At 40.1% G+C, this 22485-nt stretch overlaps 1 non-coding gene across 1 annotated transcript; it reads left to right on the top strand.

The window, feature by feature from the left end:
- The first annotated feature begins 497 nt into the window (after positions 1-497).
- Positions 498-569, top strand: trnae-uuc. The gene has a single exon. It is a non-coding gene; the product is annotated as a tRNA-Glu (tRNA).
- Positions 570-22485: the final 21916 nt, after the last annotated feature.

The raw sequence follows: 22485 nt of genomic DNA, 5'->3' as shown, positions 1-22485 counted from the left end.
CTTGCCACTGTCTGCTTGCTCCGGGGTTCAGGCTCTGGGTTTTTGTAAAGCACCTGGACTAAGAACCAGAGACAGTTCTGATTGTAAAAGGTGCTATATAAATAAAAATGAATTGAATTGAATTTAGTCATAATCTATTTTAATTTTATTACTACTCTGCTGCAGCTGCTACCATTATTATTGTTACTCATATTGCTATCATAATCACCATAATACCTTCTGTATACTTCATTGTCATTATCATTAACTACAGTTCCAATATTTCTGGTATTACTACTGCTGCTATGCATCTCTGCTTGTGTGCTCCTTCTCTCACACGCCACCCCCTCTGCCTCTCTCTCTCTCTTTCTTTGTATATCTTTCTCTCTTTCTCGCTCTCCTGTGCTCTCTCTCAACCCAACCGGTCAAGGCAGATGGCCGTCCATCTTGAGGGTCTGCTCCGAGGTTTCTGCCTTCTAAAAGGCAGTTTTTTCTCACCACTGTCGCCAAGTGCTTGCTCCCATATGGTCTAGCGGTTAGGATTCCTGGTTTTCACCCAGGCGGCCCGGGTTCGACTCCCGGTATGGGAACTTCCCTTTGGTCGGCACGGTGGTGCAGTGGTTAGCACTGTCGCCTCATAGCAACAGGGTTGCACGTTCGAATCTGGACTTTAGTAGGGGCAGTCGTGGATCAGCGGTTAGGGTGTCGGACCCGTAACCGGTGGATCGCTGGTTCGATTCCCCGTACCGGTGTCCATGGCTGAGGTACCCTTGAGCAAGGTACCTAACCCCCACTGCTCCCCGGGCGCTGCACGCGGTCGCCCACTGCCCCGGGTTTGCTGTGTGTGTGTGCACGTCACTTGGGTGGGTTAAATGCAGAGCACAAATTTCGTTGGAGTGAGTTCCCTCCAATGACAAAATATGTCACTTTCACTTCACTTTCAAGGGGGAATGTTGGACTCTCTGTGTTACAATTTAATTAAAAAGTTTGTTCTAGACCTGCTCTAATTGGAAAGTGTCATGAGATAACTTTTACTGTGAATTGGCGCTATATAAATAAACTGAATTGAATTGAATTAACAATAATCATGGTAGTAGCTGTACAGAATCGTAAGAGAATTTAAAAAAATTATGACTAAACAGTAGTGTCTTTCAGTCCTGTTTCATGTAATGCTGACTGTTGTAGACAAATTACAGTTTAGCTCACCAAGTCATTTGGAAGCAAACAAGTTAGCTCATTTGGTAGGCCGTTGAGGTTAAATCAAGCAAGGAAGTTTCGAGATAGCTAGCTTATACAGCACATAGTCATGCTCCAGAGCAAGAAAACACTGATTGGTTCGACAAACATTTGTATTTCCATTTCCAATGATGGTTGCAGGATATTTTTTAAAAAATGGTATGAAAATGAAAATCATGGTTTGTGTATGTGTTTATGTAAAAGTGTTTGACCAATAACACCTCAACTGTGGAAGTCTGCTGTGGAAATCTCCTGCTTTGTGTTGCCAGACAGTTGCACCTCTGGCAATGGATGATACACATGAACAGACATGATTTGTCAACAATAAAAGAAGTCTTTTTAACAACTATGATAAAATTGTGAAGTGTGAAAAATTTGAACTTGAAACATGAGAGAAAAATGTGAAATCTCCATTTATTTTTACCATTAAGAAAATACATTAATAGAATGAGTCAAAAGTGTTAATGATATTTAGCTAATTATGTTAGCAGTGGGATATTATGTTGTGCTCTTTAGTAACAAACAGGCTGACATTTGCACATCACTTTGCCATATGGTGGCAGTAGCACTGATCAAAGCCACATAGCCACACACACACACACACACACACCTTCTCTATAAACTAGACAAACTAGATGCCACCAGATACAGCCTGACATCCTGTATTTCACACTCCATTGAATTGAACATCCCCTCTTTTAAATCTCTATTTTCAATCTTATCTTAACAAGGCGAGTATCCAGGCAGATAATGGTTGCACATTCTGTGCAATGTAGTGTTTGGGAGTTGCAGGCATTTTCAAGGAAATAAAAAAAAACAATTTACTGGGGTGAAAGCTGTTTTGGTCCAGAGTTGGACTGGGATTTGAATGAAAACGACTGACAGTCTGTGGTTTTATGGGATCTAAATCACTCTCAAGTATTCTTGAACATATCTTTCTCAATTAAAAGAGCACTATGAACCATGAAACATTCTGTATGTTGAGCACATGGGAGTGAAATTCTCAGACATTTTGGCTATACCAGCTTCATTTTACTATAGTCATTAAGCTTCAGTGAGTCTTTTGAATATCACAGGGGCAAGACCTTCATGTGGCTGTCTTGTGTATTCTGGTCATCTACTATGTTTCAGCAACAGGATAATGAATTCACAGTGATTTGACTGATTTATTTTAATGTGCAATGTAAACACACACACAACATTGCTCTTCTGTGTGGCATTGTGTCTTTCGCAATCAGATATTTATTGTAAGCATTCTTCATGTCTGGACACATCAGTGTCCCATGTATTTTGGCTGTAAAGAAGGGAGTTATTGCTACCTCCAATACCAAAAAAAGTTTAATTCATCACATAGTGACAGAGGGAGAGGACCTGTTTTTATTTTCACTATTAATTTATCATACAGAATAATTATGAGAGAGCTTCATACCCCCAGTCACTTCCAAAATTTGTTTTTGTTTTGCTGACCAGTGTGGTCAAGAAGGGTGTTATAGTCTTCATTTATAGGAGGAGGTGGTGGTGCAGAAGAGTGGGAAGACTGACAGCCAATACTGTCTGCCCGCATGTCACTGAGAATCACAAATAACCAAATCCACACACAATTTATGCATATGTACACAAACCTCAAATACCTCAAATAGTTTTAATTCTTCACACTTATTACTGACCAGTATGAGCAATAAAAATACAAAAACCAGATGTATCTGTAAACTGCTCACTGTAGTGCAAGATAAATCAAAGTATCAAATAGATACAAACGATGTATTAGATCATTGTTACCATCATTTTCTTCCGCTTATGTGAGTCCGGGTCGTGGGGGCAGCGGTCTCAACAAAAAAGCCCAGACCCTCCACTCCCCAACCACTTCCACCAGCTTGTCTGGGGGGGATACTGATGCGTCTTTCAATCATGGCCTGGGTCTGTCCCAAGGTCTCCTGGAGGTTATAATAAATTCAGTCAGCATCAGGCTGAGGTAATAGTCTACAAACTCATTTTGCACCTGCTGGGTTTTGCCTAAAGATACACACGTCCAAGATCTCCATTTTCTTTGGTTCTTTTGATATTTCCAAGATTATAATTACTAGGCACTTCTCCAGCACCAGACCTATTTGTCACATCAAATGTAATTCATTAAACAATTCCAAAATCTTTAAAGTCGAACAAGTTTTTAAAGGCGGTAGGGACATAACTTGGTTTCATCATCATTGAAATTTCTATGATTCCCCAGCTAAAATGTCACAGAATATATTTTGTATCACCATTACTATCACACTCCCAGTCTCCTCATATTTAAATTGGAAGTTTCCATATGAATGATCTGAATAGGTATACAGTATAAAGCTTTTACACACTACACATAAGTTCCTGCAAATGATTCTGTGTGCCAAACCAAAAATTTGTGAGAAGCTCTTTTGAAAACCCTTCTTGGTCTTAACTGTAGGAATACTTCCTAACACAGTGTCATATTTTACATGCAGAACAAAGTGTACTCCCTGGTCCGGCTAACAGACTACAATGCATTGAGACAAAAGGAAATCCCAACCTAGTTGGAAAAAGAGGCGTGAAAATTAGCATGCTGGCTGGCTTAGTGGTGGGTTACATGCAGTGCTCTCAGAAACGACCCAGCTTGGCTAATCATAAAAGGCTTCCTCAGAGACATCCTCTTGGAGGATATCAAAGACTTTCTGTGGTGGATATCCAACTTGAGAGAGATCAAATGGAAATAAAGAACCTTCACCTTCCATCAGTCCTTCAGTATCTGGCATAGCCAGTTTGGATGATGAATACTACAGTACACTGTTGGCAAGAGAAGCCTTTTTCCCATGAAAGGTGAAGAGAGATTGAGGGAGTTCTTTCTCTTACGTTATTTTTTCCATTAAAGGTTGCAAGACCTTACCTACAGCCCAAGCATGTGAAAATGCTTTCCTGTCGCTAGTAGTGTAGCAGTGTATTCTGTTGACACAGTACCCAATATTCATTCATATTCATCTGATTGGAAGATTAATACATCTTACATATAATTATGCTATGTAATAACAACTGAAAATAACCACTGTGCTTTTATTGCCTTAGAATGAGCCTTTTATATCTACAGAGAGAGTGAGTTCACCAGGCTGCACCTAACACAGGTGGCTCTAGAGAAGGTCTTTTACATTTTCAGTGGTCCCTTTAGGGGAGTTGAAAGCAAAGGGTGTACAGATGGTTGCAGTCTGCCGCTACACAACTAGATGCAACTAAATCTTACACACTCAATCATAAAGTACCACTGACAAAGCAGCACTCACAGGGGAATATTGCTTTTTAAGAAAACTTTCTGCACTTTCAAGAGCTTCCCTATTTTATGGTTAGTGGAGATCATCATACTCTTGGAAAGAGTACGTCTTTCTGAATATATGATCGCTGTGTGTTCAGATTTGACTGAGTTATGACTCTAAGAATGATTACAAATTTCAGCAGCTCACATCTCTCCCTCCAAGCAACCCTGGGCTGGCACACCTGATGGTCCGAAAAGCTCTGAAACAAAAATGTTGTTCCCAGCTTGCCAGAATTCTAACATGTGATCAGCAAGCCTTCTTGTAAAGAATTTCTGACTTTGACAAATCTTAGGGATTTTAGCGCAGACAGCAATAAACACAATACATCCCACAACCCACAGATCATACTATGCAGGATTTTCCTTTAAAAAAGTCAAAATAATCCCTTTCAGTCATCACTTATCCCCCCTAGAAGTGTGTGTCTGTATCCTTCTGACCCTGCCCTGTGCTTGTATATTCTTATTTTTGGGGGGTAATTTGCTGCATTTAGGACATTTCTAGGCATCAGTTGCTGTAGGTGTGTATCCCTCAGTCAACAACAGCATGCAGGGTGTGAGGTCATAATGATCTGACCGATAAAAAGCATCGTGACCAGCTTACAGCGTTGTCTTTATCTCTGTCCTCCGCTCTCTTTCTATTATGGATGTACGTAGAGCTGCAGGTCTGTGTGTCTGTGGTTAGGGCTGAACTACTCACACAACCACCTGCTGAGCAGAAAGGCAAACAGCAGACAGAATGAAACCTGTTGGCTGCACTCACACAAAATCCAGCCGTCCAAAATCTTCCTTCAGGGTTGTGTTTTAGAACTACCATAAAACAAAAGAAAATAACATGTTATTTCTCTGATTCCCTGCTTTGTTCTCGCTAGCACTGGGCCTTCTTCTTTTTCACTCTCTAGCTCACTGAACCACCTCTCTCTCTCTCCCAAAATGTCTAATGTCATGATTTGCATTTAAGAATTAAAGTGCAACATATACCAGCAACAGAAAGTTGTTGAATGGCAGCCAAGTGTAAAATAAATTGTTACTGTTGATGCACACTGGCATGTCTAAAAGAGTAGTTGGTATGTATTAAATGTGATTAGAATGGTGTCATCACTTCTTTCAAATGACTGAGTTATTGAACGTTTTTTTGATATTAGTAACCAGATTATTTAATTTCACACAAGATCACCACTTGAGTAAAACTGTTTCCAGGAAGTTTAAGTTTTAAAGGAAGCTGAATTTCCCAATTCACTGGATTCTTAGGGAATGTAGACAACTCACAGACTGCAACTATTTTCACCTGGACTTTCTCAATTTTCTATAAACAGAAACTTATAAAATCAAATAATAGTTCTGTGTAAAGGGGCATAAATGTTACAATTCTAAAAATTCAAAATCACACAGACTGCCTCCAGTGGCTTGGTATCACATTTTATTTGTGCAGCAACTTGTCTAATCCTGTCTTCAGAAAAATAACACCTGAAACAAAGGTCAGGTCAAAAACCATGGCTGTTCCATGTATGGCAAATGTCCTCCTGAAAACATCACTGAGAACCATCTGGTCCTTGCCGCAGGTTATGGCGCTTCTTGTATTGATCGTGTTGCCTCTGCACGTCGCTGCAGTGCATGGATGTGCTTCTACCCACAGTGTGTACAGGGCTTCTCATGGGTTCAAAGATTGAAATTTTCTCTTTTTTTCATTTTTCTTGAATACAAACATTCACACAAGCATCTGAAGAACATGGCATCAGCCTATTAAATGACTGCCACAAATATTGTTAAAAAGCTAGCCAATTTCTAAATAAACAGGAGACCTTAAAAATCTACATTTGTGTATATCTTTAGAGACTTGCAGACCAGATTGTAAGCCTCCAAACCAGTCCTAGCAAGCTATCGAACACTTCAGAAAGCCACAAGATGTAAATGATAATTCTCTAAAAGCGTGAGACAACTGACAAACAACTAAATATTGCTCAAAGAATGAATGTTGACAAAATGAAACTAAAATAAAAGAGCTTCAAATCACACTTCAAAATAGATGCCCCTGGCTACATAAACATGGGAGAGGCAGGGACATGGCATTCTAGGAGCCATATGGGAATTGTGTGTGGATGCCACAGTCTAACCAGACAAGGGCCGAAGCAGCATATGGTGAGAGCCTGTACCGAATCCATGCCGGAGTACGAGATATGGAGCTCAGCCATTTCGCTGTCTCTGCCTTCTCTTTCATTTCATTTTCCTCCATCTGATATGAACAGAGGAGTGGACTCCATGCACGAGGACACACACATATGCATACAAGGGACAGGAAATGCACTACAAATACACACACACAGACACGTATATGCTCAGATTTTATGAAGAAAATCAGGCATAATGACAATACAACATGCTAGGGACACACTACCACAATGAGGTACAGATACTGTAATTTAACTGTGCATAGACAGACATGCAGAGCAGAGCCAATAACATAACCCACACAGCAGGTAGCTTCTCTGTCAGGAGAGGAGGAGGATACAAATGACGTCATCTTGTATTGATCAAACACTATTCAGTCTGCTAATGCAAAGGAGACTGGGCGCTGGGCTTCTGGTGGAGGTGAGCCTACTTATGAGAACCCTCCAGACATGTGGGCTACGAATAGAAGAAAACATCCATGCACAAACAGCCACCCACAGGCAGGGGACGTCTGATACCACAAGACAGCTTGTTGTAGGCATCACTGTGGGCGTAGGCTAGAACAGCATGATGCATCAGTCAACACTTATCCCAGAAATAAAGTTAAAATTGGTTTCGCATATTACAAATGACTCATCTCATCGAAACAACTTGTATGTGGGTTATTCAAAATATCTCTGAACACTGGCAGCATCCATGTAAGCCGAGGCAGCCGACGTGCATTGTAGCTCTGCAATGATGAAGAAGCCACAAGCTGCCCTTTTCCATGATTCCATACAGTAATTAAATAGCAACATCCTCCCTGAAATCCCCTCACAGCATGAGCAGGAAGAGAGGTTTTCCTTCACTGACATCTGACTATTTTCTTCCCACAGCACTTAGCATATGCTTACTTAACTTATGTAAGGATTAGGACAGTTCTTTGGAAATGTTGAACTTCCTACAATAGTTCAAAATTTTTATCATAATTAGTTAATGAGTAGAAAACAATAGCTAGTAAAATAACAGAGCTAACATAGATGCTTTGTTGTTTGACTGTCAAACTGCATGTAAATGATACCATATGCACCATTCGTGTTTAATGTAAAAAAAATTCAGATGTGAATCAGAGGTGAAACTGCCAGAAATGAAAAAAAGAAAAAAAAAGTTGGTATAAGTAATCACAATGTTTCTGGTACAAGTTGCAATGGTCTTTCAATTATCATAGCAGTTGATAGGGGCTAATGCCATACATGTTGTGTGTACAAAACAGAGCAACACAATAAAGTAACAGCATGGACAAACAGAATGAGAATTGATAGATAGACAGATAGATAGAGAGATAGAAATTAATCTGGTAGGATACAGTTAACTTCAGGTGCCACCAACTAACAAGACCAATCACACAGGCAGGAAAAAGGAACAACACACACACACACACACACACACACACACACACACACACACACAACACACCAAGAGGGAAGGAAAGACAAGGACAACATGCACACACAATGAAGAGAAAGACAGGAGGAGGGGCTGGACCTCCAGGAAGACAAAGACCCAGATCCACACATCTGGAATGAGGTAGTGAGAGCCAGACGAGAGAGAGAAGTCCAGCAATGGCTGATGGTCCAGTACAGAGAAGCCTGAGTGAAAGGAGAGAACAAGGAGTGGTAACAAGGGAGAAAGAAGCTCACAGCTGGGCTTGTGAGATGCAAACGAAGGGTTAGAGATATGTAGCAGTTTTCAGAAAATATACAGTTTTCTCAGGGGCAGCACAAATATGGACTATAGTACAAGGCTTAATAGACTCATTGAGAATCAGGTGACCCACTGGACAGCTAATGGTAACATGTACAAAGTTATGAAAATAAGCACTGGAAATACAGAGAGCCCAACATTCTTGAGAGAATGTTGGGCTCTCTGTATTACAAAATTGAATTAAGGAGTTTGGTCTAGACCTGTTCTAATTGGAGAGAGTCATGAGATGTTGTGAATTCACGCTATGTAAATAAACTGAATTGAATTTAAAATAAAGATTAAGATTAAGATGTTTAAAGTTTGGATTTTTTTTATCTCAATAGACTCTGTCTTTTGCCTGCTAATTTCTTTCATTCTGAGGGCTAACAGTATTCTGAGAATGGAAAGCCTAGGGTGAAATATAACTGATAGACATTAACACAATGAAATCTTAAGTCTCTGCAAGAGCCAGGCAATGAAAAGACATAAGTTTACTTCTGTTGCATAAGTGGAATAAAGATTATCTTGGTGATTGCTTTCATGTGCTGATTAAAGAAAGGGTAGAATCAAATCTCACGCTGAAATTCTTGGCCGATGACCAATATCTCAGTTTTATCAGATTTTATCAGATTTCATGTCCAGGGTTTATATCAGATCCAGTTTTATAGCAGACAAGCAGGCGTCTAATGTAGTAATTTAGGAATGATCATCCACTTTTACACGCACATACAGCTATCACCAGTGTAGAAGTGGAAATTAATTCTATGATTGTGTAGAATTTAATGGCCAAGAGGTGAAATATAAAAAGACAAAAGCAGACGACCAAGAACAGATTAGGAAATAGGCCACTCACTATTTATGCTAACCGTCTTCTTTCTAACATTATGTCTATGTTATTTTTTTCCTTTCCCTTGATTGCTTGATTGTGCTCCATTTGGATGTGTTTTCACCCTGCCTGCCTCACTATCCCATAAAGTTTCTGTACTTTCGTATAAACTCATTGAACCCCCCATGCTTCTTGCACTAACCATGACAATATTGTGGTAAAAGACAGACACAGTTTTCCAGCAGTTTTCTGTGGAGATCACTTCTTACTGTGCGACAAAGCAACTGTAAATGATTCCTCATTTAAGAGTGTGTAGAGAATGTACTCAATACTTTACAAAATTTTAAAAAAGAGGATGTGCAGTTAATGATGTACAAAATCACATTTTTCCCTTTGCTGACTGTTAGTGTGTGTGTTTTAGAGCATGTGTGACTCTGGGTGTGCTGTGCTAGAGTTGTTAAGTGTGCCGCCTCACAGGGACCTGACTGGCATTTAGGCAGAATATTCCCACAAGCCAATATGTGATTAATTAGCCTGCTGTTCACAGCCGCAGCATCCCACCACCACCACCACTTCATCCCCTGCTTCCTGCCCACCCCCCAGTCTCACAAGTTAAAATAGGGATAATCAGTTCCACTGGGAACTCTCCACAGCCACCGACAATCCCCCTCCTCCCCTAACACACACACACACACACCACCCCATCATTACCATCTCCTCCCTGTGCCTTTACACCTGCGAACTGACGTGGCATGTTATGACAATTTTGCCCCTCACCTCTCCTTATCAGTGACATGCCCATCTGGACACCAAGAACAACAGCACTCAGCTGACTTCTCACATTTTCCCACTGGAACATCAAACTCAGAGGTGTATAGGTCTGACTGAGACATAGATTGTTTGTGGGGTCATTATGGTTTAGATTTTACAAGTTCAAAGTGAATAGCTTGATGTCATCTCTGGAGGAATGCAGCGTTGCAGGGACTGGGCTTCCCTGCCTTTCTCATTAACCTTATCATGTAATGCTGCTCCAGGATGGCTGGGAGTTAGGCTCTCTCTTTTATTTTCTCAAGGTGATGTCAAAGGATTGCTGACTACAAATCCCAGTTGCCTAGGAAGGAATTAGTCCTAGTCTCACAGGAAGGGGTTCTGACCCAGGGTCGTTCATCAGGGCAGATTAAAGCAAATGAACACAATGACTAAAAGAAGATAAAAGGCCAAAGCATATTGTACAACCTGACAGCTCTCTCTTGCACCGTAGGGGAGTGATGCACACTCAGCATAGCTGTTAGTTCACATGGCACTTACAGTCCTGTAACATCAGTGTTGTCACTGTTACAGATGTTTCAGTTGAAGCTGTTTGGATGGGGTTGTAATAGACAAAAGACAACAGAAATGAAGAGCTTGGAACTCTTTGTCTGCCATTAAATTTTGATACTGGATACCATCCATCCATCCATTTTCTATACTGCTTATCCATCAGGGTCGTGGGGGAGCTGGAGCCTATCCCAGCTGACTACGGGCGAGAGGCGGGGTTCACCCTGGACTGGTCGCCAGTCAATCACAGGGCCAACACACAAAGACAGACAACCACACACTCTCACACTCACACCTGGGGGCAATGTAGAGTAGCCAATTAACCTATGTTAACCATGTTTTTGGTATTGTGGGAAGAAGCCGGAGAACCCGGAGAAAACCCACGCAGGCACAGGGAGAACATGCAAACCACATAGAAGGGCCCAGACTGGGATTCGAACCTGGAACCCTCTTGCTATGAGGCGACAGTGCTAACCACTGCACCACTGTGCCGCTCTTGATACTTCATATAAGTGAAATTTTTTTGCCTGATGGTTGCACTGAACTAAATGACAGGTGACCAAAATCATTCAGAGCCGTCACCTATGGACCATGAATATGCAACATGTTCTCATCGCATATCAGATCAGAATCAGAATTCCTTTATTAATCCCTGGAGGGAAATTCTCCAGTATAAAGTAAATTCTCCATATCGACACTTTGTAATGCCCTTGCCCCTCTCACCCAAATGCTCAAGGTATTCTTTGGTGATGCACACTTTAATTATGTTTAGGTACAAAAATTATGTGGTTAGGTTTGGGAAAAGATTGGTACTGTTTCCTGTCTGTTTCCTTTCACAGTGGGGCTCATACTCAAAGTCCCACCAGTCAACCTTGGTCAGTTGCTCTGATCATCTGATATTGCCGTGGATGTGTTTGCACCGGAGATACATTAAAGCATGGTGCGTCTCATCCAGATCCACAAAGGTACCTTTTGCATCTGGACCACACTTCGACCACACTTCAGTCATATTATGCCATATCCAGAATCTTTCCTAACCTTTACAGTTGCCGTAGTTTTTATGTGCACATATTGTGGACAGAACCAAAACCAAACTTTTTTCCTTGTTTCTTTATGTGCCCAGGTTAAAAAAAACAAAAAGAAATAAAAAGCAATAATGCAAATTGTGTAGGCATCAAAGATGGGATGTCTATACTACGCTTCAAAGCATGAATCGGCGCAAACAGGCTGTCACTGTCACAGTGGTATAATCCACAAGGGTAATAATGACCTGTGGGCCCATTTTGCAGTCTTCAAATATAATGGGAAATAGAAAAGTCTAATCAAAATGGCTTTCACAATGAATATTTAAGTGAAAAGAAAAAATGGTATAAAGTTAAACATGACACATTTCTTCAAATTTTAAAAGCAACATTGCATTTCATAATTTCTTCATAGGTTCAAAATAATACAGAAAAAGTTTAAAGACATAGTGAAAAGCCCTTCTCAAACAGCTATAACAGCTTGCAAATGTTTCCTGTGGATTCTTTCAATTCTTGCTTTTTGAATTTTCCCCATTCTTCCTGAAACCTCTTGCTCAGAAATATTCTCCAGCCTTTTTACATGCACAGCATGTTTGAGCTCTCTCCTCAAGTGCCTGTAAGGACCTTTGAACAATAATCTCAAGAATCCATTGATATTAGATGAAAACCATTCATTCCTTCTACATGCTCCATATTTCTTTAGCCCCCAACTACTGCACAACCACAAAGCATGATGGATCCACCTCCATATGTTGGTAAGGTGTTCTTCTCTGTATATTCTTTGCTTTTTTGTCTCCAAACATACTTCTTTGAGACCAAAAAGTCCCATTTTGGTTTTGTCAGTCCAACGCAGTCCAAAGATTTCAGACTTCTGAAGGTTTTCTGTTTCATACTTTGGATGCTTCATTCTGTGGTGAGGTCTGCCTCTGCTATGCAGGTCTTTGTTGTTACAGAATGTAGTAGGCTGTGTCTGATACTCACAATTTTTGCAGATCTTCTGCAGTGATATCTTGGATCTTCTCACCATGTCAGTTCATTCTATCTGACATTTTCCTTGGCCTTCCAGATCATTCCTTTCCATCAACTGTTCCATTTACCTTCCATTTTCTGTTGGTAGAAAAGAACTAACTTGATTCTGACATCTTGGTCCAACTGTTTAGAAGAACCCATTGTTGTTAATACAATATGAGACAGCCACACAGCTGGATAATTCTAGAAGGCTTTGTAGTGGCTATATTCCCAATACTGCACCTTGCTGACGTGACTGTGTTGAGACTGGAAGATCAGATAATGTATACATGAGGTGTTTCATGAAGCCTTGATAAACACAGTTGGGCTGATATGTCGAAGTGCAAGTTAATAATCTCACTGCAGGGGAGTATTATTCCAGCATACAGGTTTCTGTCTTTTGTTCACATGTTTTCTGCGTGAATGACACTCAGCTTTGAGGTAACCGACTGGACTCACCACTGAGCTTAAGACTTAGGAGGCACATGTCTGACATACAGAATGACGGGGAAATGGGGTCATTACTTCTTATCTTGCTGTATGTTGTTACCAGTACATTTATTTATTTTGTGATGCACTGATAGAAAAATGCTAATCAAGTCATGCCCAGTCCATACGTTGTGGTATAGCTGGGAAAACTATATTATTTGGAGAAATGGATGGACCAACACTTTAATAATTTACAATTAAAGTAAACAAAATTTCAAGTGCCATTTGAAAGTTTCAAGGAGTCTTGGTGATATACTGCAAACAGGGTCAGATAAACCTTTCAGTGGGCCCCAGAGCAGTGGTCATTGACCGACCACCCTCCCTCCCTCTGTACATTGTGTTTGTACCGTCGCCTTCAGGTTCAGTACACATGGCAGCTTCAGTATTTTCCCTATGCTGGACAAACGACAGCAAGTTTTCTGTATGTTACTTACTTTTTGTTAATTTGATTAAAGACAAATGAATTTCTGAATGTGCACAATGAAGGCAAACTGTATCATGCAACCTAATCACGCAACCAATCCTAAAAGATTAGGCCAGCAGATTGGATCATAAAACAGGACTCACATTGGTTCACACTGTATTTTAGTCAGGAAAATTCAAAGTCAAATTACAAAAACATTTGACACACAGTGAACCCACACAGGGCAGTTGCCTGTTTTGCCCTGTTATTAGTACAGCATGACTGGATTGTATTATGTTAGGTATACCAATGTGCCCAAGCTATACATAGTAAATATACCTGTAACTGCTACCTAGTATACCTAAACGCAATTACAATAACCAGTTGTAATACCATTACCAATTACAGTGGCCAGGATGAAAGCAAAGATGAATCAACAACTCCCTGACATAGGTCTTATAAATAGTTCAATCAGGAGAGACTAGTAATGAAGAAAAGAGAGAAAGGTGATCAGGTAGAGAGAATTTATTGTACACAGAGAAATTAACTTTGGCACTTAGACCAAAGTTAATTGGAAGGATTTAGTAGTGGAAAGGTGGAGTTGGAGCTGAAATGACAGCTGAATGACAGCAGAGAGAGAGAAGACTTTTTTACAAAGATGGTTTTCCTGACTGAAATTTCACTTCATTAAACATGAAAGCCATGCAACAGTCACGCATGTCATATTTGTTTTAGTGATTTTGTATTGCATTGTGTTACTATAGATTGTGCAGTAGTGTTGTTTCCAGGTCTGTCCCTTTTTGGTCCTGCACTAGTCCACAATATGGTACATTCACAATGTATGGCAGTACTGGTAGTGGTAAAAGCACTAGCGAAGTAGCTAATGTTGTGGATGCTGAGCCTCTTTCAGACTTACAACAAGTGTGCTTGATACATTCATGTAAAGTCAAACCAGAACTGTTGGAATGTGAGAGCTGGTTACTTTCTGTAACACTGCCACCACCAGACTAAATATAAGTAATATAAACTAACTACAATATGAACTAAAAGAACTATATTTAAGATAATACATAATCTTTTAGAAACAAATAAAAAAATGTTTAATAAACCACAAACCACTGTCATTGAGGAAGTTGCAATAGATTCCTTTAATCCCTGATCTGTCCAAAAATAATCTTCCCCTAATGTGGCAGTACAGCAAATAAACTAAACAACTGCAAAAATCTTCATAGAACCACAGCTACAATCTTTCCATATAATTTTAAGGTATTTCATCCTTGCCAACTGAATGGAATGAAATGAATATCCTGCAAATCACCTTCCCATACAGAAGAGCATGTGAACAGTCCAAACATTATGTATTATAATTCCATGCGTGTAAGTTTAGAATTCTCTAAAGAAAATGTAAATGATGAACATGTGGTGGTATTAATGTCAACTCATAGTGCCACACACAATCTTAACTTAGAGTTCAAAAAAAGAAAATTCTGAAAACTCACTGTAAAAAGATAAGACATGCAGCAGATGAAAGCAGTGTTATCTCAAAGTTCAAACAAGGCCACAGTCACTTTACTGTGCCCCTAAGCATAAATTACCTGGTTATACACAAACTTTTTACCAAAACCAAACAGAGGGTTGCCTCAACAGACAGCAAATAAGCACTTCCCCATCCATGAACTCCATTTCCTGTTGAACTCTGTGTTACCTGCCCTAGCAAGGGATCCGAGCTGAGGTGTTTGTCTCACCTTGCCTCCTTTCTTCAGACGTCAGACTTCAGACCTGCTGAGACAGGGAGGGCCTCTGTTCCTCCAAGAAAGGTTTTGGGGCCATGTGGGTGCGCAGAACGCTACACCTGAACAACCTAATTCCATACTGACCCCCTTTAAAACCCAAACTCAGTTGTCTAGTTTCTGTTGCTCTCAACCAAATCCAATCTGCACAGTTTAGGTTAAACAGACATACAGTATGACTGTACCAAGAAGAAAAGAGAAGCCTCTATTCATTCTGTTTGGAGCACCACCGATGGGTGTAATTTAACATGAATTCAACCTAATTACTAACTGTTTAAATTGATTTGTCTACTGATTCCGTGACTGAGAATGCTGTCCTCTTTCTGTGCTAGGAGCTCCATTTATATAACATATCAAAGGAAGTACAGATGGTTTGAGGAGTAAGCCTGACTTCAGTGTCTCACTTAACATTCCCCTTCATTTACTGACCTTGAATCACCCAATATTAGTGACATGAAATAGTGCATAGCCTTGAGGTTGAAAACACTCCAAATTGCAGTCTTTGAAAACTGACCCCCTGTACGTATCCATGGGGCGTCAGAGGCCTTATGTGTATGTGCATGTATGTTCATGTACGCCTCAATGTTCCCTCCCCCCATTGGCAGCTACAATTTTGAATTCCCGACCAGAGGCTTTTTAAGAGCACGACAGCCCCAGCAGGCGAGATGAAAGTAGTGATTTTTTTCCTCCCTCCATAATTCTAGCCTTTTTGTCCACTATATGTTATTACAGGGAGCTGCATCTAGTTATTTGTGTCCTGTGGCCGGATACATGTGCACAGAGGGAACCAATTTGTGTGGGAGGCGTATCAGGACAAAGAAGGGGACTGATTTCAGATCACTGAGCCTGCAAATGTGTGGGGAACATTCCAGATTGTAATCCCATGTCCCTGTGTTAATTTGTCTCTTGGTATATTTTGGAACATATTTAATGCCATCTTGTCCTTGGTTATGTAAAAATAAATGTATTCATTTGAGTGTGTGTAAGGGTGAATTGCTAACCATTATATACACCACACTTGTAGGTGGGTTGTAGTACTTAGGATAGCAATATGAGAGTCAGATCTCTCTCTCTTTCTCTCTCTGTCACTCTGTTCCATCTCACATGGCCTTTTAGCTACATTAAAACTGCCCCAATGACCACGTGTTGTGAAAGGTTTTCCCTCGTAGTGTCAAACCCACAGAGAATGATCACAAACTCTGCAGCTCCCTCAGCTCTAGAGAGACGGATAGATAGATAAATCCTTTATTGATCCCAAAGGAAACTTGAGGCATCTAGTGTTCTCTCCTCAGTTAGTCACCGTTTCAACATATTGCTTTGGTTTTAAAGTTCACAGTTTTGATGTTTTGCCTCCGTCTTAACATTCTCATCAACATTATTTTCAGCAGCAGGAAGCTGTCATCAAAAAATTCTGATGGATTCATTGTAAGCTATGAATTAACTGCAATTAACTCTTAACCATATTAACAAGGTGTAACAGTGCTTTTGATCTTTCCCTTACCTTAACAAGTATCTGTTGTGCCTGAATCTAACCAAAATTTATTTTTTACATGCTGAGCGTACTGGTCAACAGTGGTGAAGTAGGTGGGTTTTGCTGTCTGCAATGTTTCTGTGTTTATCTTATTATTATTATTATGGCTGTGTTCTTTTCCACAATTTCCACTGTAAATTCAAACTGGCTTACAGCAGTTTATCCCCGCAAAGGAGCAAACCACAAACAGAATTACTGACTCCTTGTAGGTTTTTAAGCTTTGTTAAGATAAGGTTACTGGTAGGTAGTGCTTGTGCCTCAAGTCACTGTATCAACAACAACAACAAAACTTAAAACTTAAACTTCAATCTATTTTTTTAGGTCAAATAAAGTCTGGAGTAACACCATAACAGGACACTAGATTTGTTATGGAATTTTCATTATGTACAATATTAACCAAGATGCATCCTGCATTATTCTTTTTTGTTTTAGTCCCACTTTGCAGAGGGGTCCAATGTGAAAAAGAGAAAAAGAGTTGGGAGATATTAGGGACCCAGCTGCTAATGTTTCAGGGTACTCAAATTTGTCCATCCAGCCGTGAGTAAGTCTAGGTTGATTTAAACTGTATGGACAAACGACTAGCAGAGTGGACATTGTCATCTGAAACATTACCTTGATCACAGCAACACCGCTGACAACTTTCAGACAGTGAGACCTAAGTGAACAAAAAAGAAGTTTAAAAAAAAAACAGGCAGAAGTAGCATGATATAAATATGTATGTGAGTGAGCAGCAGTGAGAGAGATGCTTGAGGTTGGAAGATGCAAGGCAGATGGAGAGAGAGGATGAGAAGAGATGAAGGGGAACGAGGTTTGTGATCAAAGCTTGCTGTGGCCACATTTGATGGACTTATTTTCTTCTCTTGGAGGACGTCTCTCCAAAAATCTCACGTACTTGTTCCACAGAACAGAAACAAAGCCTAAGCCTTATTTTCTGACAGTGAGTCGAAGGTGCAGAACTTACTCCACTCGTTTGCTTTCATCATTTAGAGAAGAGAGTGAAACCTTGTGGTTTATAGAGTTCCTTGTTTGATCAATAATGTGGGCATAGACAACATCTGTCCTCTATCAGCCAGAAACAGTCATACCTACCCAAAGCCTACATTCTTTCTAAGAATAAAAATCACAACACTACAACACATACATGATTACATGTCGGTAGCTGTAGAGTTTCGTATATATCAAAAGTATTACATTTGCATAACTCAGGTAGCAGAGATCCTTAGCACACATTGTGGATCTGACAGCCAGTATTTCATACTTGTATATTTAAATACAGTAGCTGATTCACTGAACCATTTATCCACACGTGTTAACTTGTTACCAATGGAGCTTGTCTTGCCTTAAATGTGTATATATTCTCTTGTTCTGTTTTGCATTAATGATTGGAATGTTTGCAGTATCTGGAGTTTTGGTACACTTTATAATACTTTGTAAGTCCACTGGTGGAACAAGTGTTCCCATCCTACACTGAAGTAAAAGTAGCATTAACGCAATGTAAAAATACTCGGTTCTGCTTGAGTGAAAGTACATTGTTGCCAGAAAAACATACAATATCAAAGGAAAAGTTCTCATAATGCAAAATGTTTCAGGTTGGTAAATTGTGTGGACCCTAAAGTACCAAAAGCAAACATTTGTCTTTTGCAGAGAAAATAAGTTTAAGTACAACAAGATTAACAACTAGTAACTACATCTGTCAAGAAACAGTGTATCAGTAAGGTAAGGTACCTGTGGCATACTGGTCACAAACCATACTGGTCGATTCCACCATGATCAACACACAAACACTGTCAGAGACCTAATGTCCTTCGCCAAATCAGAGCCCTGTCTGTCTCACCTCTTCTCCTCTCACTATATATAGAGGCATCATCCAGCCCGTCCTTCTCTACTGCTCACCCTGTTTCTTCACCATGCTAACATTTGCAAACGGGAACAAACTCCCACTCACCCACTTAACTCACTTTACTCCCTGTTGCCATCTGACCGCAGATACGTCTCTCTTACCTGGAAAAAGGGCACCTTTCAATAAAAGCATTGTCTCCTCAGACATTGAAGCCCTCAATAAAATGCCACACTGATTGCTTTAAAGTATCATTTATGCTATTATGTGTTAGGTGTTTCTGTTATTGTTGTGTTATTCTGTTGTGCTGTTATTGTATGTATGTACTCATGGGTCAACTGTAAGCTGTGACAACACACTTCCCTTTGGGACAATGAGCATTGAATTGTATTATATTGTAAGAGACACCCAGCACAGCCCCAGCCTGTTCACCCTTCTGCAGTATCTGCTGCTGTCCCACCAGACTACAGAGCAGCTTCTTTCCCCTGTGAGACTCCTGAACTTGTCCTCCACACATCTGAAAAATGTATTTTTGTGATTTTTGTTTTTACATATAGCATAGGGAACTACAACTTGCATTTTTTTGTATCATGACAATGACAGTTCAGTTATTCTTTAATTGTAGACCTATTGTTCTTAATGATTAAACATTTATTCTAGCATTTCAGGAGTGGCCCCTGAAATTGGCCTCCAACGAGGAGCAGATTCGGAGATAGTTCAGACCTACAAGTAGTGCTTCAGCTTGATGACAAACTAGACTGGACAGAGAACACCCTCTTGTACATTAGCTCTGCTGGCTCCATTTCCTTAAGAAATTTTGTTAGGCAGTCAGAAGAAGAAGGGCGTTAAGGAGGAGACAGAGGCAGATAGTTGTGGTGGAACTAAGACACTTGAATAAACTCCTGTCAATCACGGGCAACTCCAACCGTCCCCTGCACATCACACTGGTCAATGAAAAAGCAGTTTCAGAGACAGAACTGCTCAACAGATGACAGAGGAAATCCTTCATCCTCAGAGCCCCACAGCTCTCTAAGGGTGCAGATGAGGATGAGATGTGAATCTGGCTTTCTTCTGGTTAGGTTCTCACTCTTGTGGAACCCAGTTGGGCACATTAGCCCTGCTTTTCCAATTTGGTAACTATAAATTTACACTCTACAAATATTTGAACACCCACTTGCGAATTGCTTTCTAAACATAAATGTACAGTTTCCACTTCTCATTTGTTGCAGTGGTTATTTTATTATGTTTAGTGTGTCAGGTCATATTATCTGCTTTGGTCTTTTTTGTCTGGTTATTCGTTATTATGTACTGCTTTCACTGCCTAATTGTTTTCACCTCATTTGTTTTGGTATGTTTGACAAAATTTGTTTTTGCCATGTGTAAATCACAGTGAGAAATATTTTCATTACAAATGATCAAGTTAAGATAAGCTCTGCTGTGGAGGCTGCAGTGTAGCTTTCTAAGAGGCTATGCAAGTAAATAAGGCAGGGCACAGGGGAAAGGTCAAATCTCTGTTGCCAGGGGGCATAGATGAGCTGGGTTTGTGGTAGTTCAACATCACTATTGACACATACAGGTTTTACTTATCATACTGTATACTAGGGTTGGAACTGTATGTGTTTTTGCTCTAATCCATTTGGCCACCCTGATTTCAAAAATGTTGAGACACAGTGTAAAATGTAATTTAAAAACTTAGAAAATGCAATGACTTAAAAATCCTTTTCAACGTGTATTTGATCAAATACAGTACAAAGAAAAGATATCCAAGTTGTTTGAACTCAAGGTTTTTATTTTTTGGAAGTATGCATCATTCTGAATTTGATGCCAACAACACGGGTCGTGTTTATTACTGTGTTCCATCAGCTTTTCTTTGAACAACGCGTAGTAACTGATACTAATTGTTTACGTTTTCAAAGTAAAATTCTTTCCCATCATGTTTATTGGGATTGCTCAAAATGAGCACAAACTGCATCCTTACATGGGAGCGTTACTTATTTTTGTTGTTTATTATTTCTTATTGACATTATGCCAGAGTTTGAGTACTGTATCTGTAACTGTTAAAGTAATAATTAAAGTCAATGAACCACTTTTGAAAGTTTACATTTTTCAAAACTGGCAACAAAAATGTCCATCTACTTTTTTTGTTTACCCTGCTGTAGTGAAAATGCAAAAATGCAAAAGCAAGACGCATATCAATCACTGAGTTGTATGTGCAATTAGACAGCAAAAACTGTTTTAGCGGAAACAGTGAGTTTATTGTTTTTTAACTTACTATGGCTGTCAGTGTCATATTGAAAGAAAAAAAAAAGAAAGTGACATATTTTGTCATTGGAGGGAACTCACTCCAACGAAATTTGTGCTCTGCATTTAACCCACCCAAGTGACGTGCACACACACACAGCAAACCCGGGGCAGTGGGGGTTAGGTACCTTGCTCAAGGGTACCTCAGCCATGGACACTGGTACGGGGAATCAAACCAGCGACCCACTGGTTACGGGTCCGACACCCTAACCGCTGATCCACGACTGCCCCATATTGTGGGGACTATGCGTTAGTGGGGGACCATCACAAACAGGACAGCGCAAACAAGTGTAACATCATCCACTGTTGCTGCTATACCATAAAAAGAGGCACAAGTACAAAAATAATGAGATTGGGTTTAATGGCCACTGATAAGAAAGGTCTTGTACCAACAAACCCAAAAACTAGCAGCACTGGCCCAGTGATTGCCCACAAAAGACCCAACAAAAGTCAACTATCAGCTTTATGTGTCATGACCCTGATAATTTGTCCTCAGCAGGTCAAAAATAACATCTTAAATTATGCTAAGTTGTTTACCAGGCCCAGCCCAACAATAGATACAGTGTAGGGGAAATCTTGACCCCTGCATTCAGAAATCCATGCCTCTGAACAATGCCTAAAATATCCCCTACTCTCTCTTTATGAATCAGATCCCTAAATGAGGATCCTATTGTTAGCAGCAGCTGAATAACCAAGCAGTGCAGGCTGTATTTGGCATATCCTGTCCTGTTCCCCTGCAGGGTACAGGTTTCTGTTGCCTCCTCTCCCTGAATAGATGGTAAGATTGGCCCAGAGACACTAGAACATCCTGCCTGCACAGCAAGAATGTAAACAGGCCCACATGTTTTGTCTACCCGACACTGTCTGATTTCATAATCTCTGCTATTTTTCAGCTATATATGTCATGGTATGCTGACCTGACTGGAGGGAAACTGGTCTGTCACACTGAAACCGTGTTTTTGAAGTCAGGATGTAGAACATTCAGTTAGAGTACTTTCATGATCGAAATGATTAGTCTAACCAAAAAGGCCTTAACCTTTCTTTCCCCGTGCAAATGATTTAATTATATTTTGGATACATTAAGTGATTTACAGGTCAGATTGCCACACTTTTAAGGTCTTGTCCACAGACTGTAGAAAATCATGGAACTATCAACTGTGACATTGTGAGTTTCTAAAAGGACCTTTTGAGGCCTGGTCAGGAGCAGGTATATTTGGCTGAAATGTATAGTCATGCCTGTCATGTTGGCATTCTCTGACTCTGATGGATTTGCAAAATTCTTTTGGAAAGAAAGGAGAGAAAATATATTCTTTTAACCAGATAATTAGAAATTAATCACATTATTATGCTTTGTTGAGATCCAACAAATGTTACCTGTGTCATATGCTAATGTAAATTAGCTGTGTACTGTATAATGCACACTGTGATTTGTTCTGAGCAGGGGTCTCACAGGGTCTCACAGGGTCAGCAGGTTGTATATGCAGAACAAAAGTCCCAGGCTTTTCCATTTCACATTGATTATGTCAGATTGGGAAACATATTTGT

Source organism: Scatophagus argus, chromosome 8 (assembly GCF_020382885.2).
Source record: "Scatophagus argus isolate fScaArg1 chromosome 8, fScaArg1.pri, whole genome shotgun sequence".
NCBI lineage: Eukaryota > Metazoa > Chordata > Actinopteri > Scatophagidae > Scatophagus > Scatophagus argus.
The sequence above is the reverse complement of the archived record's forward strand: the minus strand, read 5'-3'. Positions and strand labels throughout refer to the sequence as shown.